At 40.6% G+C, this 11,793-nt stretch overlaps 1 protein-coding gene across 1 annotated transcript in view; it reads left to right on the top strand.

The window, feature by feature from the left end:
* The first annotated feature begins 8,826 nt into the window (after nt 1-8,826).
* Nucleotides 8,827-11,793, top strand: part of adgrl2a (adhesion G protein-coupled receptor L2a) — a 97,310-nt gene continuing 94,343 nt past the window's right edge. The window contains exon 1 of the mRNA XM_073477040.1: nt 8,827-8,891. The gene's annotated coding sequence lies outside the window, so the exon portion shown is untranslated. The remainder of the gene's footprint in view (nt 8,892-11,793) is intronic.

Genomic DNA, 11,793 nt, shown 5'->3' with positions numbered 1-11,793 from the left:
TTAAACATGGCAAGCCTATCCCATCATCTGTGAGAAGGATGGAATCCATTGCACATTTCCATTTTTCCATTTCCTTTTGCCTGTGGAACATTTATTGCATTTATTATGTTGACCCCTATTTATTCAGTTTTTTTCATAAAGGTATTTATGTTAGTCTGATGCCTCTGACTAATTTCCTCTCTTTGGTGAACCCTAATGGAGGCAAATGTGATGAAGCAAGCTTTGAAGACATTGTCAAGAGCAGTGTAATCCAAGTGGTATTTAAGCAAAGGTTTGTTTGGTTTTAGCTCTCAGAGGGTTGAGTTGAGAAAACTTTTGGAAAAAAAACCACCCACACAGAGTTTATAACACAGGCTCTCTAGATAACATCCAATGCATCACGCAGGTCAAAGCATAATAGGTGAGAAACTGTACAAAAGCTGAGACGTTTATCTTTGATCCATAGTTTTTCTTTTGCATCAGACTGACAGAAACTCTGAACAAAGAAGGGTCAGCTTTCTCTGATAGACCAAAAACCTCTTTTTTTATCAGTGTTTCAGTAGTTCAGTGTAAGCATATACACTATCCTCAAGTTCTGACTCTATACTCACTTCAAATATGATTCACAGAGGGAATTTAGTAATCTTTTACAGCATTAGGTACTATATAAGACTGCTTTATACATGACATGTGATCTTGAAACACACTATTGTACTGTTACTATTACTGTTTTATATCATTGTTTATGAAACAATGATATAAAACAACTTAAAATAAAGAGTGATATACTAGTCTGTAGCCATGTATATGTGCACACATGACAACACTTCTCAGGTCTCACACATTACCACTGGTCTCGAGTGAAACCAGATACACAAGTGTGTATTCTTAAGAAATGCGCACTCCTTATTAAAAAGTCATCTTTTTTACATTTATTTTCTCTTGTCTTTATTTACATAGTAATCAAGTTACATTACTTTCATATTGTGATGTTTGGATTACGTTACTGACACCTTTTAACAGGTTATTAGTAATGGTACCGGAATCCATTTTTATTTTTATTTTTAATTTAACTTTAATTTTAAGTAACGCTCCCAAACCTGATAACATCCAATACTTTGCCAACTACAATAATAAATGCTACTTACACATAAATGGATCAGGAATAATTAGGGCTCCAGACTAACTTTTTCACCATCGTACCAAAACTGCTGCCTAAAGCAACCCTTTACTTTTTTTAAAATATCATCTATATCTATATATCTATAGTTAGTTAAAAGTATTATCATTTAAAAAAAATTTAATGTGTTAGTTTTTTATCATAAAACTTAATGTGTTGTCAAATTAAAGCTTAAAGTTCCTCTGAAAAAACCTCTTAGTCCCACCATGTTTAGCTCCATTAGCTGTTAGCTTTGTAAAATCTATTTGTCCCTAAATAATAATCCAGTGATACAGTATAACTCATACAGGAGCTTTTTCAATTTTTCAATGGAAAATATGTGTTAAGACATTGTTTTTTAACTTAAGGGATATTTTCAGTACCTTAACAAATTGCTCCTATTACAAAATTAAAGAATCTTCTTTTTTAAACTGTTTAAAGGGGCTCTGTGTCTTGCTGGAAGCTGGTTGTTAGTTTAGGGAAGCGGACTCCATTTCTAAACTAACGTTAGCTACTGTTGCTCTCTTTTAGCAGAGTGGAGAGAGGCACTGAGACGAGTCAATCGAGAACATGCATAAAGTCACATCCTTTGGACTGTCATGGAAATTTCGACCTGAGTCCAGCAGGATTAAACTACTTTAACAAATCGTCAACCTGCTTGAATAGGCAACCAAGAGAGATGGGAAGGGTCTAAATATTCACATCACATTACAATCCACTCACATATGGTCAATAAAAAAGTGATTAACACATGTAAATTACTATAAATTAAAAAACTTAAAACTGTCTTTCACTTAGATTCACTCTCCGTATCCTCCCAGCAGCCTTAAGGAAACTCAGACATCGTTAATGATGGCGGACCTCTGTTCTGTAAAAAGGTGAGACATTAACAAATCAGTGGAGATCTGATTTCATGTTGTCCTCTTCAGTGTTGAACTCGTGACAGTCTTGGGTGTGCAGCAATGAAACTTTTTGCAAATCTTCATAATATCTCTCTATTTTGCAGACTCTTGTTAAGTGTGGAACAACGAATATTGTTCCTTTCCCACTTTACCACGCAACAATAATTAGCCATGATTGCAAAGTATCTCTTGAGAAATTGGGACAGAACAATTTAGTTCATTGTCCTCAGAAATTGGAGTTGCCCTTCCTTTCCATGTCTCTTTCCCCTATTGGATTAATCTGTTCTTCCGTGTGCCAGGAAGAACACACCACTAATCAAGGAAACTATTTGATTGGCTTGGAAAGATTTCACTCGGACTAATTTGGCTTAATAAACAGTTGTGTTAAATGATTTGGATGGTTGCAGTTCCAGACCTATTAACGAATGCGTATTAAAGAGTGTACTTTCGGTCTTGGCAGTATTTACATACGACCTTGCACATTTGCAGAAGCCTGTGCTTCCTGAGGTGTGTGGCTGGAAACACACCTCTAAAAAAGTAATCAGCCCTCAAGAAAAAGTTGTTTAGTCATATGTGGAAGTTTTGACAAATTGAAAAAACCTTTAAAGATTGTTGTTGACTTGGTAATAAGTTGAAGCATCTACAGCAATAGCCAGCATAATTTTGGCCATGTTTTATGCCTTGGTGAGCAGCCTCTGTATTTAGAACGGTAATGTTTTATGGAAATAAGCTATATGTATTTAAAACTTATAATTGTGTTCCTTTATACTGGCACAAAGCAGTTACTTTTAAATTAGTGGAATTAATCGGAATGCAAAATTGAAGGGAGGAATGTCTGTCCACAATGATGAATGCTTAAGTGAGATTTTGCTTCAATTAAAATTTCAGGCAATTATTCTAAAAGATTATTGACCTCTAAAGGGACTGGTGAGGTCACATGTTTTCATCTGTCTTTGCCGTATAGTATTCATCTTCATTAGAGAGAACAATTGAAGGCGTTTTCCTCTCGTACTGGAGGGTATTAACACAGACAGATTATCCCCTGCACACTTCACTAATAAAGTTGATTTCTATTATTGTCTGTCCAGGTAAGCGCCGATTTTGAAGCATTGTCTTCCTTACACTGACCTACTCCTCCTCCTCCACATCAGACTTTCTCGTCCTTACAGCATGCATACGAAGGTCATTTTTGTTATGGTGTTGTGACTCCTACTTGGGGTTTAGACTTTGGCAAAATACATTCCAATACTGGCTAGGTTTAGTGGAAGTTGTGTATGTAGGGCTCTGCTGAAAATTTGTTAAAGTTAATCATGAAGAACCAGACATATTACGTCTTTTCAGTACATCTGATTGATGCAGTGCTGCAACTTGCATACCGTGTCTGGAGTCCTACACTTTTCTAAGTGCTCACAATACCTGTTACAATACCTCGAAAAATATTGATATTCCATACCACGTGCGGCACGACTGGAAAAAAATTGATACAACATTGAGGGCTTTGAGGAAAGATAAATATAGCAGGGCTATAACATGACAACTTGACAACTTTCCTATTCTGGGCTAGAAGCAGACAATAGCAGAAAGACAAGTAAACATTAAATTTCAAACTTTTTTGAAACATTTGTTTTTTTCTCTTTAGATCAGCATGTTTTTCTCAACTGGCTGTCAGAGAGATTAGAGAACAGGAGATTGAAGCTGGAACTGGTGTATCAATAGTGCCGAAAATGAGTATTTAACCATTCCAGAATTGATGTGTATCAACATATTGACATTTTCAAACACTCATATTAACTTGAAATCTGTGAAAGAGTATTGAAAAGCCACTAAGATTCAACCCAGTCATTTCAGAGTATACTTCACATTTCACTTGGTTTACAGTGAAAATGCCACATCTTTTGTTTGAAAAATATGTCCACTTTTACACAATACAGAGCACAACACAGCAAAGTGAAGCAAATTGGAACCGTTGGCCTCTGTTGAACCATATTACTGGTGACCATATATCATTTTTTTTATAGGTCACAAGTGAAGCACATCTGTTTCCACTTGGCTAAGTTTCCATACAAAACATTTGAATAGAGACTCCTCACCTGCTCAATGCTCTTTTTTAAACCGTCATGTGTCTCATACATCAAACCTCAGAAAGAGCGGAAGGCTGTTTGGCACCAGAAAGTATATTTCTGGAAAGATTTGATCAGAGAACAGAGTTTAAAGAGAGCTGAGATTCTTTAATGTTTACATCGAGACACAGTTTTCTTTAAATGATTTGTTTATGTAGTGCGGTCTTTTAACACTCAACTTATTTGACAGTTGTGCAAGCCAGAGCCCAACATGCCCACACTGGACCTTGCTTTTTTTCCAATTTGATCTCAAAGCCCCTCATGTGTTTGACTTCTTTTTAATTGCTTCCTGTCTGCTAGGTCAATTATAAGTCCTGGGCCCTTTGTAAGGGGGGACTGACTATAGCAGCATTTTTCAACAGACAGAGTGATTAAATAACTGAAATTTGAGCAGAATGATGAGATCACTCATTGGGGTTTGATTTGATAATATTTTACTTGGTGTGCCAGCCCACAGCGTACACATGTTGATTTACGTTCAGACAGCGGGTGATTGCTTGGGATTTCTGTCTTAGGTCTGTTTAATGAAAAAAAGGGTGGGAGACAAAGACAGTCTTACTCTTTAATCCGTTATTGATTTTGGGTCAGGTGCACTCCGGTGTAAACACCCCATTGGTATTGTATTTAACACAAAATATGAGCCTTGAGAACAACGCTCAAAAGATTAACCAGTAGTCAGTGAGCAAATTAAAAATACATAAAAACAGGTTTTCATTAACATATGGTAATTCATTCATTTTTAATTAACCCCAGCAGCAAAGTAAAGGCAAGACAATGTTTGGGTCGACCTGCACTCTGTCTAGTTTCAGATACTTGTGAAGGTGATAAGGCATTGTTTCAGAAATTTCTGGGAACAAGTTGATAAAATCTGCAAATGTAAAACGTGTCTTAACACGGAAACAAACCCTCAAACTCTCCATAGATAACACCTGTTGAATGAAGGTAGCATTCCGCTCTCCTCTCATGTCAAAATCCATATTTACAAGCAAAATTGAGAACAAAATGTCAGTAGTAGAGCCTTGAATTATATATTATTTATACAGCACCAGCCACAGGTTGAAACTCAACATCCTCAAACATAACTAACACAAAATTGCAAGCACTCAAGCTCCCTAAATTAGCAATATCCACCATGAAACCTCAGTTTTAAAAAGATTGACTGTATACAGGCCCTGTTGCTTCCCTAAATAAGCTCTGTGTCTAGTTGAGCCAGTGCAGAAACGGGGCAGCTCCTCGAGGTGCTGCAGAAGTGAGGTCAAAACTCCAAGCTGCATGGTTGCCCATGGCTACATAAATATTAACCAAGTCTGCACTGTGTGGAGAGGCCTTCTTTGATTATGAGTCTGCTCCGAGAGTTTGATATCCAAGGAGACCACCAAAGCCAGCTTGACAAAATTGATGAGAGAATACCAAGAAAGTCGGTGCAGTTGTGATGTGGAGGAGTTTCACTTGGTTTGGGGAGCAGATCAAGCTGCTGGATTTCATGCAAACGAAGCAGGGGGAAGAAACATCACTAGTTTGCAGTTCACATACTTGAAGCTTCACTTTGAACTTTTGCTCCACTGGTTGGGAGAGATGTGACGGGAGGAAAATAGGAAATTGAAGCCATTTTTAGTGTCCTGAAGCTGGTTCTTTTGTCTGAATAGTTCAGTAAACTGTACGCTTAAATAATGTCTCAATTATAGCAGCAGTTCGCCCAGTTTTTTAAAATTTTTTTAGTCACTTCAAGCAAACTCTGTTGATGTATGTCTAGGTCAAGCCCCGTGGCATTTAATGAAAGGACAAATTAAAGAAGGTCAAAAATACTAAATGAACGAGTGATTGAGTGATCCAGGTTGAACGTGGCTTTGTTAATTGTGCTCTGAAGCACGTAACCTGGCCAAACCTCTGTCCGTCATCGGCAAAAGGACACTGATTTGTCGGGGTCAGCAGCAGTCCTGTGACTGGTCATGTGTGCCTGAAATGTCAATCATGTGCAAATATTTTGGGAAGGAACCAATAAGCATTGTTAGGTTAACAACTGAAGGTTAAGAAGCAGGCTCGGAGCCGCATGGGAAATGGGGAGACATGTTTGCCCTCACCATGGATGACTGAAGTCCATCCAAAGCATCTGCCATCGCTTTCGACTGAAACGCCGCAGTCACATCTTTACTATCCTGCAACCACACGCTCAAGATTTTTTCAGATTTGTTGGAGCTTATGTGTAATTGATACTTTAAAACGCTGTCATAATTTCTGTCCTTGTTTTTCACCTTCTGCATGTAAAAGAGCCAGCGTTTATCACGCACCATTTGGCGAGTGATTACGTGCAATATTGTGCTGCGTTTGCAAGATATGATTATATCACAGTTTATCATAAACACTTGCACATAAACAATTTATGTGCAACCGCTGCGACTCGTCAAAAGAAATGAGTGCACAAGTGGGGGTCACACACACACCAAGGTGGTCTTTAATTAGCTAAATAGAATTGAATGAGTGCATGAGTCCAACAGATCTCTCTGCATTCACCTGTTTATATTTCTTCTGGTGGTGGATTTTTACAGTCCTGTGAATTATGATCATTCAGAAGAATAGCAACAAAAGTCTAATGCCCTCTGTTGACAATCTGAGGAAGCAGATTCAAATGAATTCATGCAAAATGGCAGTTTAAGCTGCTCAACGCCGCAGCCATGGAGTGACACCACATGTGTTTTTAGTCTCGGCTTATAAATAAACATTTCTCCAGATATGGATGCCTGCCACCGGGTGACCTTTTATTACATCTGTTTTCTCTTTTTTGTCCCTCGCAAAAAACACAGGCCATATTATTATGTAAAATTATGCTTATGAAAACATAAGTCTGCCCCTCTCTTGCATTCACCTTCACCTGGCTAGCATGACTCAACTTCACATTTCCCCCCGTAGTGGGTGAAAGACAGTTTTTATTGAAGCCAGGTGTGTACCCACGTCCTGCCTGATAATGTTTCTGGACAGAATTCCTCAAGCAGATCATAACACGCTCCAAGTTTTCGCCGAACGCAGAAACAAACATGAAACAGTTGTGGCCTGGAGTGTTTTGTTTATTTTTCTGAAATATTCTGATTTTGAAGATAGAGATGGAAATATGAAAAATAGCAGCTGCGTACTTGGAGACATAGATTTTTTTCACTTTTTATGAGGGTATAATAAAAATTAGAATTATATATTACATCTCAGCCTCATTTCAAAAGGAGTGTCCCTTAGAAATCTCGTACAGAACAGCGAATACCAATTGTGGACCGGCAACATAACAAGGAGCGCAGGGGTCAAAACCGTGGCAGCCTGACACAAAAAAACAATAAAAAACAACAACGACCCTTGAATGGTATAATGAATCATGGGAAAAGAAAAGAAAAACACAGGCTCAATATTGAAGAGAAATTCTTGGTTTTTGAAAAACTGCTTGGCTTCACACACCACATGCAGCAGCAGCAGCAGCAGCTTGACCACGGCTGCCCGGGCCAGTGTGTGATCCTGTGGGGCCAGTTGCAGAGAGAGAGAGAGGGGAGGAGGAGGGGGGGAGAGAAAAAGTCTATCTGTGCTTCCATGTTCCTTTTGATGCTTGGTAGTATTACAGTAGAATAAGTCCTCTGTCATTGGTTGAATAGGCTGGACTGCCTACTGTGACAGAGCGTGGGCCTCTCATGCCCAAAAGGAAGGCAGTGTTGCATCTCTAAGCAGAAAAAAAAGGGGCCAAAAAATGAGAGAGAGGAGGGGGATGTATTGATAAACTCCTTACTTTCTCTATGACGTAGTTGAATCTTCTTTTTGGTTTTTTTAAAAAAAAAAAAAGAGCTGATTCCTGCCGGGTATGATAATAAGTTGATGTGATTAGTCTCCTGCACAGATCCCAGACTCCAGAGTCCATGCGGGAGTCCATGCCGGGTTTTCAGTGGAGCTCTCCGCTCAGACGGCTCTTGCAGACGGCAGCCTGCTCTCCACTGCACTGGCGCTGTTTACTGGAAGCCCGCTCCGCGCTGCTTCCACCAAGTGTCTCAACACTGTGAGCGGGATCTTTTCCAGAGGCGAGCCGCTGAGAAAAAAAAAACAAAAAAAAAAAACTTCACACAGTCTCACTCAGGAGGAGCCAGGGAGAGAGAGAGAAGGAAGGAAGGAAAGAAAGAGAGAAAGAAAGAAAGACATCGGCGGGTGCGAGAAGTAGCGAAGAGCGGAGAGTCTTCTTCTTCTTCTCCCCTCCTCCTCCTCCTCCTCCTCCAAAGCCCCACTCTTGTCTGTCCCTCTCAGTCACTCTGTTTTCTGGGTCCCCGGGCTCCGCGTCTCCTCCGCTTGTTTTGCCGCTCCGGGAAGTGAAGGCGCAAACAAGGAGAGCCGATCAGTAGATGAGGTGCATTGTTAAGGTGTTGATGAGGCAGGACTGAGCAGCAACAGCATTTTTTTGTGTTATTTTTCTTTGCTCGGCCATGGAAGTGTGTGTCCGGTGCAGGGGAATGTACGGGCTGAGAGGGGGACCTGCCGCCTGATAACCAGCCTCTCTGTCCCAGATAAGGGGAGCATGCCTCAGACCTGCAGACTCACTCTCTTCGCTGCAGAGGAGTTCCCATCAGACTCTCTTTCCACAATCTGACGTTTTTATTTTTTTATTTTTTTTCTTATTATCACTATTTTCTTTTTTTTAATATATAGGCTATATAATTCACATCCTTACCGACTTCATCTCAGCCCGTTAGGCTCCACTGCTTTTCACGAAAGGTAAGTTGTATTTGCTTCTCTTTCTTTCCTCATCAACAGTTTATAAATCAGACCCCTAAGCAGCATTATGACAAGTTCGCCGTGGAGTGTTGGCAACTTTTCTCTCATAGCCAAAAAAGAAAACAAAAAAACTAGACAGCGCTCAAGTTGTAGCTACTTTTGTCGCCCTGAAAGTTCAAAATGTGAGATTTCATCGGGATAAACACAATTAGGTCTGAGCAATGAGTAAAGCAGGGCACCTCTTTAAATGGGGATTTAAACAGCCTGAGTGGCTCCGTGGTTGGTTGGGGGGGAAAAAAAGCTTAATCAGAACATAACCAGATGTGATTGATTTGTTCGGCTGCAGACTTTGCCTGATAGGAAACTATTTAAAAAAAAAACAAAAAACAAAACAAGTAGCGCATTCATGTGAACCAGAGCACTATTTAATCTGAATCTCTGCCTCGCTAGAGGTGAAGTGTAGTTTGTTGGTGGTGGTGCCTGGTCACCGTGGTCCCTTTTTCTTTTTTAAATCCACTGCTGCTGGTGTTGCTGGTTTGAATGGGGGGTGGTGGTGGTGGGGATTTATGCTGGGAGCTGTGACCTGAGAAGCGATGTCGGTGTGTGTGATTCCTGAGAGCATTCACAGGCTAATCCATTATAATTGGGACTGGTGCTATTTGTCCAAAAAGAAAGAAAAGAAATGGAGGAGAAAAAACACACACACGCACATACACACACACACGCACAGTCAAGCTTCGTCTAGCGATGTAATAATTAGTTTGGACCTGAGGAGAGCTCATGATGCAACGGCGCTACAAGCGAAGGAAATGTCATGGAAATCAATCAAAGAAGAGAGGGGAGGAAATCTAAAATGAAAACACGCACAAAAGAGGACGGGTTTGGCAGCTTAAACTTAACTCAAACCCGGTCGGCGCAGAGTGGCAGTAAAATTAGATCCTCTTACTGCACATTTATTATTTAGGCCGACCGATTCCGAACGCGTCTTGTCAACCATGTGTTAAAGAGTAGGCAGCGAGGAGCGCACACGCGGCGCGGTGTGTGCCTCCCCCGGCCCGAGAGACACACAGCGGCCAGCCGCTGATGCATGGCACCCTGGAGCAGGGCAGCAATCTCGTGATCGATCAGTGGATTGGGATAAATTTAGCCCCGGTCCTCACAGATGCATTTTGGTTGTTGCTTTTAGATTGTGCCCCCTGATCTCAACAGGGGGAAGCTACGAATTCCTGCTAGGATTAGTCCATGAATGTGTCTCATTTGGTCTCTAATGTCCCTGTAGGGCACATTTCATCACAGCTGTCCACAGCTACTGTAAGATGTGACATTTGTTGAGCATTTTGTCAAATATGCATTTTAATGATCCAGTCCTGATCGAACAGGCTCAGCCTTTTTCCAAGGCTGTATTTGTGACATGATGGAAAACAAAAGAATGAACCAAGTGTCTGCAGGATGAAGTGGCTTTATCTCCCTCTCCACACACAACAAAGTTGCATTCAGTTAAACACAAAGGCAGCCTGTTTGCGAATAAGTATTGAGTTTTGAGCAATGTGCAAGAAATAAGCCAATACAAGCTTTTATCAGGCTCCAGGAGCTACACTTCTAATTCAAGCCTCCGTATTGGGGGAACTCCATTTTCACGTGTTTGTGCATAAAAAAAAAATGTTTGAATTAATGCAAGTGCGAATTCCAGCTGTTTGGAAGGAGCATATTAGCATATCAAAGTGGTCAGAGCCCTTACACAATGCAAGGAGTCGTATTTTATGCCCCTGGTTTTTTGGCTGAGCCTGAAAGGCTTCGAGAAGGAGTGTGTGAGCTGCTAAAACTGAAAGACTTGTGTATCTTCGAGCCCTTTTCTTGTAAGTAGGTCCGTATGACATCTTGTGTATAACATAATCTCACTTGCATTTGTTTTCACACAACAGGGTAATTGTAGAGAGACCCATAAAGTGGTGTAATGCCGGAGGAAAACATTTGGTTCACAAGAAATTAAAAAAATCTAAAACATTTAATGCACAGCGCTACTTTTTTATTCTTAGTACAGAGCAGAATTTAAAAAAAAAATGTATTCATATTGCGAGCGGCTGTAAAAACAGGTGTGTCTACTCGCATTGGAAATAACACACACTACTTGTGAGAGCGGACAAAAGAAGGAAACTATCTTCTCGGATGTCTTCGTGTCCTTAGACCGAGCATGCCATTATGAGCATTTCACCGTCAAATCCAGCCAGAGAGAGTACCTTTTTCAGTCTATAGCTCGTTTCAGTGGAAGTACGTCCGGTTTCAAAGAACTACAGCTGCTCTTGATCTGCCAGAGCACCAGATTGCCCCTCTTTGCTTGTGCGTTTGTGTCTACTCGCAGATCAATACAGCCCAGCTCACTTCTATATGGGGTTTTTTGGGGGGAGAGACAGAGTGCTACATTTCACTCCATTCTCAACTCTTTATATCGCACTCTCGCAGCACATGAGACTCTTACGAATCACTGAGTGTGAATGGGCGAGTGGGTGTGAACGCATCAAAATTTGTTGCTTCATTTTTCTGCTGGCATATATTTCACCCCCCCCCCCCACCCCAGAAAGAGCAGCTGAGGTTTTGTACTATCGGTGGATATTGGACTGGTGCATTAAACAGATCATAACGCAGCTTTCATAGCCTCTCCAGATTTTTGAATTATAACAAGGAGCCAGGCACTTCCACTCTGGCTTTATTAAGGTAATTTGTTATTTATTTAATTTAATATAAGTGTGCACACACTGACCGGTGGCAACATTTCCTCACTTTATGTGTCGTACCCTCTCACACGCCTGCTGTCTTTGTCTGAGCTGCGATTGGCGAGTCCATATGATTGTTTTAAAGGTTCCGGTGTGGATGGATGGATTGTTAGTGCTGCTGTTACGCTGTA

This window comes from Pagrus major, chromosome 11, assembly GCF_040436345.1.
Source record: "Pagrus major chromosome 11, Pma_NU_1.0".
NCBI lineage: Eukaryota > Metazoa > Chordata > Actinopteri > Spariformes > Sparidae > Pagrus > Pagrus major.
This window is presented reverse-complemented; position numbering and strand designations above follow the sequence as displayed.